This window comes from Ammospiza caudacuta, chromosome 7 (genome assembly GCF_027887145.1).
Source record: "Ammospiza caudacuta isolate bAmmCau1 chromosome 7, bAmmCau1.pri, whole genome shotgun sequence".
Lineage (NCBI taxonomy): Eukaryota > Metazoa > Chordata > Aves > Passeriformes > Passerellidae > Ammospiza > Ammospiza caudacuta.
In genome coordinates this window covers 13,987,144-14,005,098 of record NC_080599.1, presented here as the reverse complement: position 1 = coordinate 14,005,098, position 17,955 = coordinate 13,987,144, and positions in this window count along the sequence as shown.

The window sequence follows — 17,955 nt, the reverse complement described above, 5'->3', positions numbered from 1 at the left end:
AGAAAATCTGTCCAAAACAGCTTCTTATCGAATATTCATGTGATTGGAAAAGTCAGGAAAGTGGTACTGTACTGTTTTCTATCAGTTGGCAAGCTGCGCACATAATCCCAGTGTTGTACAGCTTCCTTCTTCACCTTTCCGATGCTGCCGCTCTCTCCGGCTCCCGGAGCCGAAGAAGCGGCTTCCTCGCGCAAAGACGATTGTACCGCTCACAGTGCTCTCTTAGCGCGGCTTCTGCCGAAAGAAGCCCGGGAGCGGCGCTTAGCTCCGGAGAGCATCGTACGTGCGTCTTTAGCGTCTTTTGTGGTCTACATCCTAGCAGAAGGCTTTTCCACTCTGTCTGGCAAGGAAAACCTGCGCGACCACAGAAAACATCTCCCATCGTGTTCTGGACGTTGCACGGAGGTCTGCCAAGTGTTTGCCATAAAGAAAAGAAAATCTGTCCAAAACAGCTTCTTATCGAATATTCATGTGATTGGAAAAGTCAGGAAAGTGGTAAGGTACTGTTTTCTATCAGTTGGCAAGCTGCGCACACAATCCCAGTGTTGTACAGCTTCCTTCTCCACCTTTCCGATCATGCCGCTCTCTCCGGCTCCCGGAGCCGAAGAAGCGGCTTCTTCGCGCAAAGACGATTCTACCGCTCACAGTGCTCTCTTAGCGCGGCTTCTGCCGAAAGAAGCCCGGGAGCGGCGCTTAGCTCCGGGGAGCATCGTACCTTCGCCTTTAGCGTCTTTTGTGGTCTACATGCTAGCAGAAAGCTTTTCCACTCTGTCTGGCAAGGAAAACCTGCGCGAGCACAGAAAACATCTCCCATCGTGTTCTGGACGTTGCACGGAGGTCTGCCAAGTGTTTGACAAGAAGAAAAGAAAATCTGTCCAAAACAGCTTCTTATCGAATATTCATGTGATTGGAAAAGTCAGGAAAGTGGTAGTGTACTGTTTCCTATCAGTTGGCAAGCTGCGCACACAATCCCAGTGTTGTACAGCTTCCTTCTTCACCTTTCCGATGCTGCCGCTCTCTCCGGCTCCCGGAGCCGAAGAAGCGGCTTCTTCGCGCAAAGACGATTGTACCGCTCACAGTGCTCTCTTAGCGCCGCTTCTGCCGAAAGAAGCTCGGGAGCGGCGCTTAGCTCCGGGGAGCATCGTACCTTCGCCTTTAGCGTCTTTTGTGGTCTACATCCTAGCAGAAAGCTTTTCCACTCTGTCTGGCAAGGAAAACCTGCGCGAGCACAGAAAACATCTCCCATCGTGTTCTGGACGTTGCACGGAGGTCTGCCAAGTGTTTGGCATAAAGAAAAGAAAAGTGGTCCAAAACAGCTTCTTATCGAATATTCATGTGATTGGAAAAGTCAGGAAAGTGGTAATGTACTGTTTTCTATCAGTTGGCAAGCTGCGCACACAATCCCAGTGTTGTACGGCTTCCTTCTTCACCTTTCCGATGCTGCCGCTCTCTCCGGCTCCCGGAGCCGAAGAAGCGGCTTCTTCGCGCAAAGACGATTGTACCGCTCACAGTGCTCTCTTAGCGCGGCTTCTGCCGAAAGAAGCCCGGGAGCGGCGCTTAGCTCCGGAGAGCATCGTACCTTCGCCTTTAGCGTCTTTTGTGGTCTACATCCTAGCAGAAAGCTTTTCCACTCTGTCTGGCAAGGAAAACCTGCGCGACCACAGAAAACATCTCCCATCGTGTTCTGCACGTTGCACGGAGGTCTGCCAAGTGTTTGCCATAAAGAAAAGAAAATCTGTCCAAAACAGCTTCTTATCGAATATTCATGTGATTGGAAAAGTCAGGAATGTGGTACTGTACTGTTTTCTATCAGTTGGCAAGCTGCGCACACAATCCCAGTGTTGTACGGCTTCCTTCTTCACCTTTCCGATGCTGCCGCTCTCTCCGGCTCCCGGAGCCGAAGAAGCGGCTTCTTCGCGCAAAGACGATTGTACCGCTCACAGTGCTCTCTTAGCGCGGCTTCTGCCGAAAGAAGCCCGGGAGCGGCGCTTAGCTCCGGAGAGCATCGTACCTTCGCCTTTAGCGTCTTTTGTGGTCTACATCCTAGCAGAAAGCTTTTCCACTCTGTCTGGCAAGGAAAACCTGCGCGAGCACAGAAAACATCTCCCATCGTGTTCTGCACGTTGCACGGAGGTCTGCCAAGTGTTTGGCATAAAGAAAAGAAAATCTGTCCAAAACAGCTTCTTATCGAATATTCATGTGATTGGAAAAGTCAGGAAAGTGGTAATGTACTGTTTTCTATCAGTTGGCAAGCTGCGCACACAATCCCAGTGTTGTACAGCTTCCTTCTTCACCTTTCCGATGCTGCCGCTCTCTCCGGCTCCCGGAGCCGAAGAAGCGGCTTCTTCGCGCAAAGACGATTGTACCGCTCACAGTGCTCTCTTAGCGCGGCTTCTGCCGAAAGAAGCCCGGGAGCGGCGCTTAGCTCCGGGGAGCATCGTACCTTCGCCTTTAGCGTCTTTTGTGGTCTACATCCTAGCAGAAAGCTTTTCCACTCTGTCTGGCAAGGAAAACCTGCGGGAGCACAGAAAACATCTCCCATAGTGTTCTGGACGTTGCACGGAGATCTGCCAAGTGTTTGCCATAAAGAAAAGAAAATCTGTCCAAAACAGCTTCTTATCGAATATTCATGTGATTGGAAAAGTCAGGAAAGTGGTAATGTACTGTTTTCTATCAGTTGGCAAGCTGCGCACACAATCCCAGTGTTGTACAGCTTCCTTCTTCACCTTTCCGATGCTGCCGCTCTCTCCGGCTCCCGGAGCCGAAGAAGCGGCTTCTTCGCGCAAAGACGATTGTACCGCTCACAGTGCTCTCTTAGCGCGGCTTCTGCCGAAAGAAGCCCGGGAGCGGCGCTTAGCTCCGGAGAGCATCGTACGTGCGTCTTTAGCGTCTTTTGTGGTCTACATCCTAGCAGAAGGCTTTTCCACTCTGTCTGGCAAGGAAAACCTGCGCGACCACAGAAAACATCTCCCATCGTGTTCTGCACGTTGCACGGAGGTCTGCCAAGTGTTTGACAAGAAGAAAAGAAAAGTGGTCCAAAACAGCTTCTTATCGAATATTCATGTGATTGGAAAAGTCAGGAAAGTGGTAATGTACTGTTTTCTATCAGTTGGCAAGCTGCGCACACAATCCCAGTGTTGTACAGCTTCCTTCTTCACCTTTCCGATGCTGCCGCTCTCTCCGGCTCCCGGAGCCGAAGAAGCGGCTTCTTCGCGCAAAGACGATTGTACCGCTCACAGTGCTCTCTTAGCGCGGCTTCTGCCGAAAGAAGCCCGGGAGCGGCGCTTAGCTCCGGAGAGCATCGTACCTTCAGTCTTTAGCGTCTTTTGTGCTCTACATGCTAGCAGAAAGCTTTTCCACTCTGTCTGGCAAGGAAAACCTGCGCGACCACAGAAAACATCTCCCATCGTGTTCTGCACGTTGCACGGAGGTCGGCCAAGTGTTTGGCATAAAGAAAAGAAAAGTGGTCCAAAACAGCTTCTTATCGAATATTCATGTGATTGGAAAAGTCAGGAAAGTGGTACTGTACTGTTTTCTATCAGTTGGCAAGCTGCGCACATAATCCCAGTGTTGTACAGCTTCCTTCTTCACCTTTCCGATGCTGCCGCTCTCTCCGGCTCCCGGAGCCGAAGAAGCGGCTTCCTCGCGCAAAGACGATTGTACCGCTCACAGTGCTCTCTTAGCGCGGCTTCTGCCGAAAGAAGCCCGGGAGCGGCGCTTAGCTCCGGAGAGCATCGTACGTGCGTCTTTAGCGTCTTTTGTGGTCTACATCCTAGCAGAAGGCTTTTCCACTCTGTCTGGCAAGGAAAACCTGCGCGACCACAGAAAACATCTCCCATCGTGTTCTGGACGTTGCACGGAGGTCTGCCAAGTGTTTGCCATAAAGAAAAGAAAATCTGTCCAAAACAGCTTCTTATCGAATATTCATGTGATTGGAAAAGTCAGGAAAGTGGTAAGGTACTGTTTTCTATCAGTTGGCAAGCTGCGCACACAATCCCAGTGTTGTACAGCTTCCTTCTTCACCTTTCCGATCATGCCGCTCTCTCCGGCTCCCGGAGCCGAAGAAGCGGCTTCTTCGCGCAAAGACGATTCTACCGCTCACAGTGCTCTCTTAGCGCGGCTTCTGCCGAAAGAAGCCCGGGAGCGGCGCTTAGCTCCGGGGAGCATCGTACCTTCGCCTTTAGCGTCTTTTGTGGTCTACATCCTAGCAGAAAGCTTTTCCACTCTGTCTGGCAAGGAAAACCTGCGCGACCACAGAAAACATCTCCCATCGTGTTCTGCACGTTGCACGGAGGTCTGCCAAGTGTTTGGCATAAAGAAAAGAAAATCTGTCCAAAACAGCTTCTTATCGAATATTCATGTGATTGGAAAAGTCAGGAAAGTGGTACTGTACTGTTTTCTATCAGTTGGCAAGCTGCGCACACAATCCCAGGGTTGTACAGCTTCCTTCTTCACCTTTCCGATGCTGCCGCTCTCTCCGGCTCCCGGAGCCGAAGAAGCGGCTTCTTCGCGCAAAGACGATTGTACCGCTCACAGTGCTCTCTTAGCGCGGCTTCTGCCGAAAGAAGCCCGGGAGCGGCGCTTAGCTCCGGAGAGCATCGTAACTGCGTCTTTAGCGTCTTTTGTGGTCTACATCCTAGCAGAAGGCTTTTCCACTCTGTCTGGCAAGGAAAACCTGCGCGAGCACAGAAAACATCTCCCATCGTGTTCTGCAAGTTGCACGGAGGTCTGCCAAGTGTTTGCCATAAAGAAAAGAAAATCTGTCCAAAACAGCTTCTTATCGAATATTCATGTGATTGGAAAAGTCAGGAAAGTGGTAAGGTACTGTTTTCTATCAGTTGGCAAGCTGCGCACACAATCCCAGTGTTGTACAGCTTCCTTCTTCACCTTTCCGATGCTGCCGCTCTCTCCGGCTCCCGGAGCCGAAGAAGCGGCTTCTTCGCGCAAAGACGATTGTACCGCTCACAGTGCTCTCTTAGCGCCGCTTCTGCCGAAAGAAGCCCGGGAGCGGCGCTTAGCTCCGGAGAGCATCGTACCTTCAGTCTTTAGCGTCTTTTGTGGTCTACATCCTAGCAGAAGGCTTTTCCACTCTGTCTGGCAAGGAAAACCTGCGCGACCACAGAAAACATCTCCCATCGTGTTCTGGACGTTGCACGGAGGTCTGCCAAGTGTTTGGCATAAAGAAAAGAAAAGTGGTCCAAAACAGCTTCTTATCGAATATTCATGTGATTGGAAAAGTCAGGAATGTGGTAATGTACTGTTTTCTATCAGTTGGCAAGCTGCGCACACAATCCCAGTGTTGTACAGCTTCCTTCTTCACCTTTCCGATGCTGCCGCTCTCTCCGGCTCCCGGAGCCGAAGAAGCGGCTTCTTCGCGCAAAGACGATTGTACCGCTCACAGTGCTCTCTTAGCGCGGCTTCTGCCGAAAGAAGCCCGGGAGCGGCGCTTAGCTCCGGAGAGCATCGTACCTTCGCCTTTAGCGTCTTTTGTGGTCTACATCCTAGCAGAAAGCTTTTCCACTCTGTCTGGCAAGGAAAACCTGCGGGAGCACAGAAAACATCTCCCATCGTGTTCTGCACGTTGCACGGAGGTCGGCCAAGTGTTTGGCATAAAGAAAAGAAAATCTGTCCAAAACAGCTTCTTATCGAATATTCATGTGATTGGAAAAGTCAGGAAAGTGGTAATGTACTGTTTTCTATCAGTTGGCAAGCTGCGCACACAATCCCAGTGTTGTACAGCTTCCTTCTTCACCTTTCCGATGCTGCCGCTCTCTCCGGCTCCCGGAGTAGAAGAAGCGGCTTCTTCGCGCAAAGACGATTGTACCGCTCACAGTGCTCTCTTAGCGCGGCTTCTGCCGAAAGAAGCCCGGGAGCGGCGCTTAGCTCCGGGGAGCATCGTACCTTCGCCTTTAGCGTCTTTTGTGGTCTACATCCTAGCAGAAAGCTTTCCCACTCTGTCTGGCAAGGAAAACCTGCGCGAGCACAGAAAACATCTCCCATCGTGTTCTGCACGTTGCACGGAGGTCGGCCAAGTGTTTGGCATAAAGAAAAGGAAAGCTGTCCAAAACAGCTTCTTATCGAATATTCATGTGATTGGAAAAGTCAGGAAAGTGGTAATGTACTGTTTTCTATCAGTTGGCAAGCTGCGCACACAATCCCAGTGTTGTACAGCTTCCTTCTTCACCTTTCCGATGCTGCCGCTCTCTCCGGCTCCCGGAGCCGAAGAAGCGGCTTCTTCGCGCAAAGACGATTGTACCGCTCACAGTGCTCTCTTAGCGCCGCTTCTGCCGAAAGAAGCCCGGGAGCGGCGCTTAGCTCCGGAGAGCATCGTACCTTCGCCTTTAGCGTCTTTTGTGGTCTACATCCTAGCAGAAAGCTTTTCCACTCTTTCTGGCAAGGAAAACCTGCGGGAGCACAGAAAACATCTCCCATCGTGTTCTGGACGTTGCACGGAGATCTGCCAAGTGTTTGCCATAAAGAAAAGAAAATCTGTCCAAAACAGCTTCTTATCGAATATTCATGTGATTGGAAAAGTCAGGAAAGTGGTACTGTACTGTTTTCTATCAGTTGGCAAGCTGCGCACATAATCCCAGTGTTGTACAGCTTCCTTCTTCACCTTTCCGATGCTGCCGCTCTCTCCGGCTCCCGGAGCCGAAGAAGCGGCTTCTTCGCGCAAAGACGATTGTACCGCTCACAGTGCTCTCTTAGCGCGGCTTCTGCCGAAAGAAGCCCGGGAGCGGCGCTTAGCTCCGGAGAGCATCGTACGTGCGTCTTTAGCGTCTTTTGTGGTCTACATCCTAGCAGAAGGCTTTTCCACTCTGTCTGGCAAGGAAAACCTGCGCGACCACAGAAAACATCTCCCATCGTGTTCTGCACGTTGCACGGAGGTCTGCCAAGTGTTTGCCATAAAGAAAAGAAAATCTGTCCAAAACAGCTTCTTATCGAATATTCATGTGATTGGAAAAGTCAGGAATGTGGTACTGTACTGTTTTCTATCAGTTGGCAAGCTGCGCACACAATCCCAGTGTTGTACGGCTTCCTTCTTCACCTTTCCGATGCTGCCGCTCTCTCCGGCTCCCGGAGCCGAAGAAGCGGCTTCTTCGCGCAAAGACGATTGTACCGCTCACAGTGCTCTCTTAGCGCCGCTTCTGCCGAAAGAAGCCCGGGAGCGGCGCTTAGCTCCGGAGAGCATCGTACCTTCGCCTTTAGCGTCTTTTGTGGTCTACATCCTAGCAGAAAGCTTTTCCACTCTGTCTGGCAAGGAAAACCTGCGCGAGCACAGAAAACATCTCCCATCGTGTTCTGGACGTTGCACGGAGGTCTGCCAAGTGTTTGGCATAAAGAAAAGAAAAGTGGTCCAAAACAGCTTCTTATCGAATATTCATGTGATTGGAAAAGTCAGGAATGTGGTAATGTACTGTTTTCTATCAGTTGGCAAGCTGCGCACACAATCCCAGTGTTGTACAGCTTCCTTCTTCACCTTTCCGATGCTGCCGCTCTCTCCGGCTCCCGGAGCCGAAGAAGCGGCTTCTTCGCGCAAAGACGATTGTACCGCTCACAGTGCTCTCTTAGCGCGGCTTCTGCCGAAAGAAGCCCGGGAGCGGCGCTTAGCTCCGGAGAGCATCGTACCTTCGTCTTTAGCGTCTTTTGTGGTCTACAACCTAGCAGAAAGCTTTCCCACTCTGTCTGGCAAGGAAAACCTGCGGGAGCACAGAAAACATCTCCCATCGTGTTCTGCACGTTGCACGGAGGTCGGCCAAGTGTTTGGCATAAAGAAAAGAAAATCTGTCCAAAACAGCTTCTTATCGAATATTCATGTGATTGGAAAAGTCAGGAATGTGGTACTGTACTGTTTTCTATCAGTTGGAAAGCTGCGCACACAATCCCAGTGTTGTACAGCTTCCTTCTTCACCTTTCCGATGCTGCCGCTCTCTCCGGCTCCCGGAGCCGAAGAAGCGGCTTCTTCGCGCAAAGACGATTGTACCGCTCACAGTGCTCTCTTAGCGCCGCTTCTGCCGAAAGAAGCCCGGGAGCGGCGCTTAGCTCCGGGGAGCATCGTACCTTCGCCTTTAGCGTCTTTTGTGGTCTACATCCTAGCAGAAAGCTTTTCCACTCTGTCTGGCAAGGAAAACCTGCGCGAGCACAGAAAACATCTCCCATCGTGTTCTGGACGTTGCACGGAGATCTGCCAAGTGTTTGCCATAAAGAAAAGAAAATCTGTCCAAAACAGCTTCTTATCGAATATTCATGTGATTGGAAAAGTCAGGAATGTGGTACTGTACTGTTTTCTATCAGTTGGCAAGCTGCGCACACAATCCCAGTGTTGTACGGCTTCCTTCTTCACCTTTCCGATGCTGCCGCTCTCTCCGGCTCCCGGAGCCGAAGAAGCGGCTTCTTCGCGCAAAGACGATTGTACCGCTCACAGTGCTCTCTTAGCGCCGCTTCTGCCGAAAGAAGCCCGGGAGCGGCGCTTAGCTCCGGAGAGCATCGTACCTTCGCCTTTAGCGTCTTTTGTGGTCTACATCCTAGCAGAAAGCTTTTCCACTCTGTCTGGCAAGGAAAACCTGCGCGAGCACAGAAAACATCTCCCATCGTGTTCTGCACGTTGCACGGAGGTCTGCCAAGTGTTTGCCATAAAGAAAAGAAAAGTGGTCCAAAACAGCTTCTTATCGAATATTCATGTGATTGGAAAAGTCAGGAATGTGGTAATGTACTGTTTTCTATCAGTTGGCAAGCTGCGCACACAATCCCAGTGTTGTACAGCTTCCTTCTTCACCTTTCCGATGCTGCCGCTCTCTCCGGCTCCCGGAGCCGAAGAAGCGGCTTCTTCGCGCAAAGACGATTGTACCGCTCACAGTGCTCTCTTAGCGCGGCTTCTGCCGAAAGAAGCCCGGGAGCGGCGCTTAGCTCCGGAGAGCATCGTACCTTCGTCTTTAGCGTCTTTTGTGGTCTACAACCTAGCAGAAAGCTTTCCCACTCTGTCTGGCAAGGAAACCCTCGGGAGCACAGAAAACATCTCCCATCGTGTTCTGCACGTTGCACGGAGGTCGGCCAAGTGTTTGGCATAAAGAAAAGAAAATCTGTCCAAAACAGCTTCTTATCGAATATTCATGTGATTGGAAAAGTCAGGAATGTGGTACTGTAGGTTTTCTATCAGTTGGCAAGCTGCGCACACAATCCCAGTGTTGTACAGCTTCCTTCTTCACCTTTCCGATCATGCCGCTCTCTCCGGCTCCCGGAGCCGAAGAAGCGGCTTCTTCGCGCAAAGACGATTGTACCGCTCACAGTGCTCTCTTAGCGCCGCTTCTGCCGAAAGAAGGCCGGGAGCGGCGCTTAGCTCCGGAGAGCATCGTACCTTCGCCTTTAGCGTCTTTTGTGGTCTACATCCTAGCAGAAGGCTTTTCCACTCTGTCTGGCAAGGAAAACCTGCGCGAGCACAGAAAACATCTCCCATCGTGTTCTGCACGTTGCACGGAGGTCGGCCAAGTGTTTGGCATAAAGAAAAGAAAATCTGTCCAAAACAGCTTCTTATCGAATATTCATGTGATTGGAAAAGTCAGGAAAGTGGTAATGTACTGTTTTCTATCAGTTGGCAAGCTGCGCACACAATCCCAGTGTTGTACAGCTTCCTTCTTCACCTTTCCGATGCTGCCGCTCTCTCCGGCTCCCGGAGCCGAAGAAGCGGCTTCTTCGCGCAAAGACGATTGTACCGCTCACAGTGCTCTCTTAGCGCGGCTTCTGCCGAAAGAAGCCCGGGAGCGGCGCTTAGCTCCGGAGAGCATCGTACCTTCAGTCTTTAGCGTCTTTTGTGGTCTACATCCTAGCAGAAGGCTTTTCCACTCTGTCTGGCAAGGAAAACCTGCGCGAGCACAGAAAACATCTCCCATCGTGTTCTGCACGTTGCACGGAGGTCTGCCAAGTGTTTGCCATAAAGAAAAGAAAATCTGTCCAAAACAGCTTCTTATCGAATATTCATGTGATTGGAAAAGTCAGGAAAGTGGTAAGGTACTGTTTTCTATCAGTTGGCAAGCTGCGCACACAATCCCAGTGTTGTACAGCTTCCTTCTTCACCTTTCCGATGCTGCCGCTCTCTCCGGCTCCCGGAGCCGAAGAAGCGGCTTCTTCGCGCAAAGACGATTGTACCGCTCACAGTGCTCTCTTAGCGCGGCTTCTGCCGAAAGAAGCCCGGGAGCGGCGCTTAGCTCCGGAGAGCATCGTACCTTCGCCTTTAGCGTCTTTTGTGGTCTACATCCTAGCAGAAAGCTTTTCCACTGTCTGGCAAGGAAAACCTGCGCGAGCACAGAAAACATCTCCCATCGTGTTCTGGACGTTGCACGGAGGTCTGCCAAGTGTTTGACAAGAAGAAAAGAAAAGCTGTCCAAAACAGCTTCTTATCGAATATTCATGTGATTGGAAAAGTCAGGAAAGTGGTAATGTACTGTTTCCTATCAGTTGGCAAGCTGCGCACACAATCCCAGTGTTGTACAGCTTCCTTCTTCACCTTTCCGATCATGCCGCTCTCTCCGGCTCCCGGAGCCGAAGAAGCGGCTTCTTCGCGCAAAGACGATTGTACCGCTCACAGTGCTCTCTTAGCGCCGCTTCTGCCGAAAGAAGCCCGGGAGCGGCGCTTAGCTCCGGGGAGCATCGTACCTTCGCCTTTAGCGTCTTTTGTGGTCTACATCCTAGCAGAAAGCTTTTCCACTCTGTCTGGCAAGGAAAACCTGCGCGAGCACAGAAAACATCTCCCATCGTGTTCTGGACGTTGCACGGAGGTCTGCCAAGTGTTTGACAAGAAGAAAAGAAAATCTGTCCAAAACAGCTTCTTATCGAATATTCATGTGATTGGAAAAGTCAGGAAAGTGGTAATGTACTGTTTCCTATCAGTTGGCAAGCTGCGCACACAATCCCAGTGTTGTACAGCTTCCTTCTTCACCTTTCCGATGCTGCCGCTCTCTCCGGCTCCCGGAGCCGAAGAAGCGGCTTCTTCGCGCAAAGACGATTGTACCGCTCACAGTGCTCTCTTAGCGCCGCTTCTGCCGAAAGAAGCTCGGGAGCGGCGCTTAGCTCCGGGGAGCATCGTACCTTCGCCTTTAGCGTCTTTTGTGGTCTACATCCTAGCAGAAAGCTTTTCCACTCTGTCTGGCAAGGAAAACCTGCGGGAGCACAGAAAACATCTCCCATCGTGTTCTGGACGTTGCACGGAGGTCTGCCAAGTGTTTGGCATAAAGAAAAGAAAAGTGGTCCAAAACAGCTTCTTATCGAATATTCATGTGATTGGAAAAGTCAGGAAAGTGGTAATGTACTGTTTTCTATCAGTTGGCAAGCTGCCCACAATCCCAGTGTTGTACGGCTTCCTTCTTCACCTTTCCGATGCTGCCGCTCTCTCCGGCTCCCGGAGCCGAAGAAGCGGCTTCTTCGCGCAAAGACGATTGTACCGCTCACAGTGCTCTCTTAGCGCCGCTTCTGCCGAAAGAAGCCCGGGAGCGGCGCTTAGCTCCGGAGAGCATCGTACCTTCGCCTTTAGCGTCTTTTGTGGTCTACATCCTAGCAGAAGGCTTTTCCACTCTGTCTGGCAAGGAAAACCTGCGCGACCACAGAAAACATCTCCCATCGTGTTCTGCACGTTGCACGGAGGTCTGCCAAGTGTTTGCCATAAAGAAAAGAAAATCTGTCCAAAACAGCTTCTTATCGAATATTCATGTGATTGGAAAAGTCAGGAAAGTGGTAATGTACTGTTTTCTATCAGTTGGCAAGCTGCGCACACAATCCCAGTGTTGTACGGCTTCCTTCTTCACCTTTCCGATGCTGCCGCTCTCTCCGGCTCCCGGAGCCGAAGAAGCGGCTTCTTCGCGCAAAGACGATTGTACCGCTCACAGTGCTCTCTTAGCGCGGCTTCTGCCGAAAGAAGCCCGGGAGCGGCGCTTAGCTCCGGAGAGCATCGTACGTGCGTCTTTAGCGTCTTTTGTGGTCTACATCCTAGCAGAAGGCTTTTCCACTCTGTCTGGCAAGGAAAACCTGCGCGAGCACAGAAAACATCTCCCATCGTGTTCTGGACGTTGCACGGAGGTCTGCCAAGTGTTTGACAAGAAGAAAAGAAAAGTGGTCCAAAACAGCTTCTTATCGAATATTCATGTGATTGGAAAAGTCAGGAAAGTGGTAATGTACTGTTTTCTATCAGTTGGCAAGCTGCGCACACAATCCCAGTGTTGTACAGCTTCCTTCTTCACCTTTCCGATGCTGCCGCTCTCTCCGGCTCCCGGAGCCGAAGAAGCGGCTTCTTCGCGCAAAGACGATTGTACCGCTCACAGTGCTCTCTTAGCGCGGCTTCTGCCGAAAGAAGCCCGGGAGCGGCGCTTAGCTCCGGAGAGCATCGTACGTGCCTCTTTAGCGTCTTTTGTGGTCTACATCCTAGCAGAAGGCTTTTCCACTCTGTCTGGCAAGGAAAACCTGCGCGACCACAGAAAACATCTCCCATCGTGTTCTGGACGTTGCACGGAGGTCTGCCAAGTGTTTGCCATAAAGAAAAGAAAATCTGTCCAAAACAGCTTCTTATCGAATATTCATGTGATTGGAAAAGTCAGGAAAGTGGTAAGGTACTGTTTTCTATCAGTTGGCAAGCTGCGCACACAATCCCAGTGTTGTACGGCTTCCTTCTTCACCTTTCCGATGCTGCCGCTCTCTCCGGCTCCCGGAGCCGAAGAAGCGGCTTCTTCGCGCAAAGACGATTGTACCGCTCACAGTGCTCTCTTAGCGCGGCTTCTGCCGAAAGAAGCCCGGGAGCGGCGCTTAGCTCCGGAGAGCATCGTACCTTCGCCTTTAGCGTCTTTTGTGGTCTACATCCTAGCAGAAAGCTTTTCCACTCTGTCTGGCAAGGAAAACCTGCGCGAGCACAGAAAACATCTCCCATCGTGTTCTGCACGTTGCACGGAGGTCTGCCAAGTGTTTGCCATAAAGAAAAGAAAAGTGGTCCAAAACAGCTTCTTATCGAATATTCATGTGATTGGAAAAGTCAGGAATGTGGTACTGTACTGTTTTCTATCAGTTGGCAAGCTGCGCACACAATCCCAGTGTTGTACGGCTTCCTTCTTCACCTTTCCGATGCTGCCGCTCTCTCTGGCTCCCGGAGCCGAAGAAGCGGCTTCTTCGCGCAAAGACGATTGTACCGCTCACAGTGCTCTCTTAGCGCGGCTTCTGCCGAAAGAAGCCCGGGAGCGGCGCTTAGCTCCGGAGAGCGTCGTACCTTCGTCTTTAGCGTCTTTTGTGGTCTACAACCAAGCAGAAAGCTTTCCCACTCTGTCTGGCAAGGAAAACCTGCGCGACCACAGAAAACATCTCCCATCGTGTTGTGCACGTTGCACGGAGGTCGGCCAAGTGTTTGGCATAAAGAAAAGAAAATCTGTCCAAAACAGCTTCTTATCGAATATTCATGTGATTGGAAAAGTCAGGAAAGTGGTAATGTACTGTTTTCTATCAGTTGGCAAGCTGCGCACACAATCCCAGTGTTGTACAGCTTCCTTCTTCACCTTTCCGATGCTGCCGCTCTCTCCGGCTCCCGGAGCCGAAGAAGCGGCTTCTTCGCGCAAAGACGATTGTACCGCTCACAGTGCTCTCTTAGCGCCGCTTCTGCCGAAAGAAGCCCGGGAGCGGCGCTTAGCTCCGGGGAGCATCGTACCTTCGCCTTTAGCGTCTTTTGTGGTCTACATCCTAGCAGAAAGCTTTTCCACTCTGTCTGGCAAGGAAAACCTGCGCGAGCACAGAAAACATCTCCCATCGTGTTCTGGACGTTGCACGGAGATCTGCCAAGTGTTTGCCATAAAGAAAAGAAAATCTGTCCAAAACAGCTTCTTATCGAATATTCATGTGATTGGAAAAGTCAGGAATGTGGTAAGGTACTGTTTTCTATCAGTTGGCAAGCTGCGCACACAATCCCAGTGTTGTACAGCTTCCTTCTTCACCTTTCCGATGCTGCCGCTCTCTCCGGCTCCCGGAGCCGAAGAAGCGGCTTCTTCGCGCAAAGACGATTGTACCGCTCACAGTGCTCTCTTAGCGCGGCTTCTGCCGAAAGAAGCCCGGGAGCGGCGCTTAGCTCCGGAGAGCATCGTACGTGCGTCTTTAGCGTCTTTTGTGGTCTACATCCTAGCAGAAGGCTTTTCCACTCTGTCTGGCAAGGAAAACCTGCGCGAGCACAGAAAACATCTCCCATCGTGTTCTGCACGTTGCACGGAGGTCGGCCAAGTGTTTGGCATAAAGAAAAGAAAATCTGTCCAAAACAGCTTCTTATCGAATATTCATGTGATTGGAAAAGTCAGGAAAGTGGTAATGTACTGTTTTCTATCAGTTGGCAAGCTGCGCACACAATCCCAGTGTTGTACAGCTTCCTTCTTCACCTTTCCGATGCTGCCGCTCTCTCCAGCTCCCGGAGCCGAAGAAGCGGCTTCTTCGCGCAAAGACGATTGTACCGCTCACAGTGCTCTCTTAGCGCGGCTTCTGCCGAAAGAAGCCCGGGAGTGGTGCTTAGCTCCGGAGAGCATCGTACCTTCAGTCTTTAGCGTCTTTTGTGGTCTACATCCTAGCAGAAGGCTTTTCCACTCTGTCTGGCAAGGAAAACCTGCGCGAGCACAGAAAACATCTCCCATCGTGTTCTGGACGTTGCACGGAGGTCGGCCAAGTGTTTGGCATAAAGAAAAGAAAATCTGTCCAAAACAGCTTCTTATCGAATATTCATGTGATTGGAAAAGTCAGGAATGTGGTAATGTACTGTTTTCTATCAGTTGGCAAGCTGCGCACACAATCCCAGTGTTGTACGGCTTCCTTCTTCACCTTTCCGATGCTGCCGCTCTCTCCGGCTCCCGGAGCCGAAGAAGCGGCTTCTTCGCGCAAAGACGATTGTACCGCTCACAGTGCTCTCTTAGCGCGGCTTTCTGCCGAAAGAAGCCCGGGAGCGGCGCTTAGCTCCGGAGAGCATCGTACCTTCGCCTTTAGCGTCTTTTGTGGTCTACATCCTAGCAGAAAGCTTTTCCACTCTGTCTGGCAAGGAAAACCTGCGCGACCACAGAAAACATCTCCCATCGTGTTCTGGACGTTGCACGGAGGTCTGCCAAGTGTTTGCCATAAAGAAAAGAAAATCTGTCCAAAACAGCTTCTTATCGAATATTCATGTGATTGGAAAAGTCAGGAAAGTGGTAATGTACTGTTTTCTATCAGTTGGCAAGCTGCGCACACAATCCCAGTGTTGTACAGCTTCCTTCTTCACCTTTCCGATGCTGCCGCTCTCTCCGGCTCCCGGAGCCGAAGAAGCGGCTTCTTCGCGCAAAGACGATTGTACCGCTCACAGTGCTCTCTTAGCGCGGCTTCTGCCGAAAGAAGCCCGGGAGCGGCGCTTAGCTCCGGAGGGCATCGTACGTGCGTCTTTAGCGTCTTTTGTGGTCTACATCCTAGCAGAAGGCTTTTCCACTCTGTCTGGCAAGGAAAACCTGCGCGAGCACAGAAAACATCTCCCATCGTGTTCTGCACGTTGCACGGAGGTCTGCCAAGTGTTTGCCATAAAGAAAAGAAAATCTGTCCAAAACAGCTTCTTATCGAATATTCATGTGATTGGAAAAGTCAGGAAAGTGGTAAGGTACTGTTTTCTATCAGTTGGCAAGCTGCGCACACAATCCCAGTGTTGTACAGCTTCCTTCTTCACCTTTCCGATCATGCCGCTCTCTCCGGCTCCCGGAGCCGAAGAAGCGGCTTCTTCGCGCAAAGACGATTGTACCGCTCACAGTGCTCTCTTAGCGCCGCTTCTGCCGAAAGAAGCCCGGGAGCGGCGCTTAGCTCCGGAGAGCATCGTACCTTCGTCTTTAGCGTCTTTTGTGGTCTACATCCTAGCAGAAGGCTTTTCCACTCTGTCTGGCAAGGAAAACCTGCGCGACCACAGAAAACATCTCCCATCGTGTTCTGCACGTTGCACGGAGGTCGGCCAAGTGTTTGCCATAAAGAAAAGAAAATCTGTCCAAAACAGCTTCTTATCGAATATTCATGTGATTGGAAAAGTCAGGAAAGTGGTAAGGTACTGTTTTCTATCAGTTGGCAAGCTGCGCACACAATCCCAGTGTTGTACAGCTTCCTTCTTCACCTTTCCGATGCTGCCGCTCTCTCCGGCTCCCGGAGCCGAAGAAGCGGCTTCTTCGCGCAAAGATGATTGTACCGCTCACAGTGCTCTCTTAGCGCGGCTTCTGCCGAAAGAAGCCCGGGAGCGGCGCTTAGCTCCGGGGAGCATCGTACCTTCGCCTTTAGCGTCTTTTGTGGTCTACATCCTAGCAGAAAGCTTTTCCACTCTGTCTGGCAAGGAAAACCTGCGCGAGCACAGAAAACATCTCCCATCGTGTTCTGGACGTTGCACGGAGATCTGCCAAGTGTTTGGCATAAAGAAAAGAAAATCTGTCCAAAACAGCTTCTTATCGAATATTCATGTGATTGGAAAAGTCAGGAAAGTGGTACTGTACTGTTTTCTATCAGTTGGCAAGCTGCGCACATAATCCCAGTGTTGTACAGCTTCCTTCTTCACCTTTCCGATGCTGCCGCTCTCTCCAGCTCCCGGAGCCGAAGAAGCGGCTTCTTCGCGCAAAGACGATTGTACCGCTCACAGTGCTCTCTTAGCGCCGCTTCTGCCGAAAGAAGCCCGGGAGCGGCGCTTAGCTCCGGAGAGCATCGTACCTTCAGTCTTTAGCGTCTTTTGTGGTCTACATGCTAGCAGAAAGCTTTTCCACTCTGTCTGGCAAGGAAAACCTGCGCGAGCACAGAAAACATCTCCCATCGTGTTCTGGACGTTGCACGGAGGTCTGCCAAGTGTTTGGCATAAAGAAAAGAAAATCTGTCCAAAACAGCTTCTTATCGAATATTCATGTGATTGGAAAAGTCAGGAAAGTGGTAAGGTACTGTTTTCTATCAGTTGGCAAGCTGCGCACACAATCCCAGTGCTGTACGGCTTCCTTCTTCACCTTTCCGATGCTGCCGCTCTCTCCGGCTCCCGGAGCCGAAGAAGCGGCTTCTTCGCGCAAAGACGATTGTACCGCTCACAGTGCTCTCTTAGCGCGGCTTCTGCCGAAAGAAGCCCGGGAGCGGCGCTTAGCTCCGGAGAGCATCGTACGTGCGTCTTTAGCGTCTTTTGTGGTCTACATCCTAGCAGAAGGCTTTTCCACTCTGTCTGGCAAGGAAAACCTGCGCGACCACAGAAAACATCTCCCATCGTGTTCTGCACGTTGCACGGAGGTCTGCCAAGTGTTTGCCATAAAGAAAAGAAAATCTGTCCAAAACAGCTTCTTATCGAATATTCATGTGATTGGAAAAGTCAGGAAAGTGGTAAGGTACTGTTTTCTATCAGTTGGCAAGCTGCGCACACAATCCCAGTGTTGTACAGCTTCCTTCTTCACCTTTCCGATCATGCCGCTCTCTCCGGCTCCCGGAGCCGAAGAAGCGGCTTCTTCGCGCAAAGACGATTGTACCGCTCACAGTGCTCTCTTAGCGCCGCTTCTGCCGAAAGAAGCCCGGGAGCGGCGCTTAGCTCCGGAGAGCATCGTACCTTCGTCTTTAGCGTCTTTTGTGGTCTACATCCTAGCAGAAGGCTTTTCCACTCTGTCTGGCAAGGAAAACCTGCGCGACCACAGAAAACATCTCCCATCGTGTTCTGCACGTTGCACGGAGGTCGGCCAAGTGTTTGCCATAAAGAAAAGAAAATCTGTCCAAAACAGCTTCTTATCGAATATTCATGTGATTGGAAAAGTCAGGAAAGTGGTAAGGTACTGTTTTCTATCAGTTGGCAAGCTGCGCACACAATCCCAGTGTTGTACAGCTTCCTTCTTCACCTTTCCGATGCTGCCGCTCTCTCCGGCTCCCGGAGCCGAAGAAGCGGCTTCTTCGCGCAAAGATGATTGTACCGCTCACAGTGCTCTCTTAGCGCGGCTTCTGCCGAAA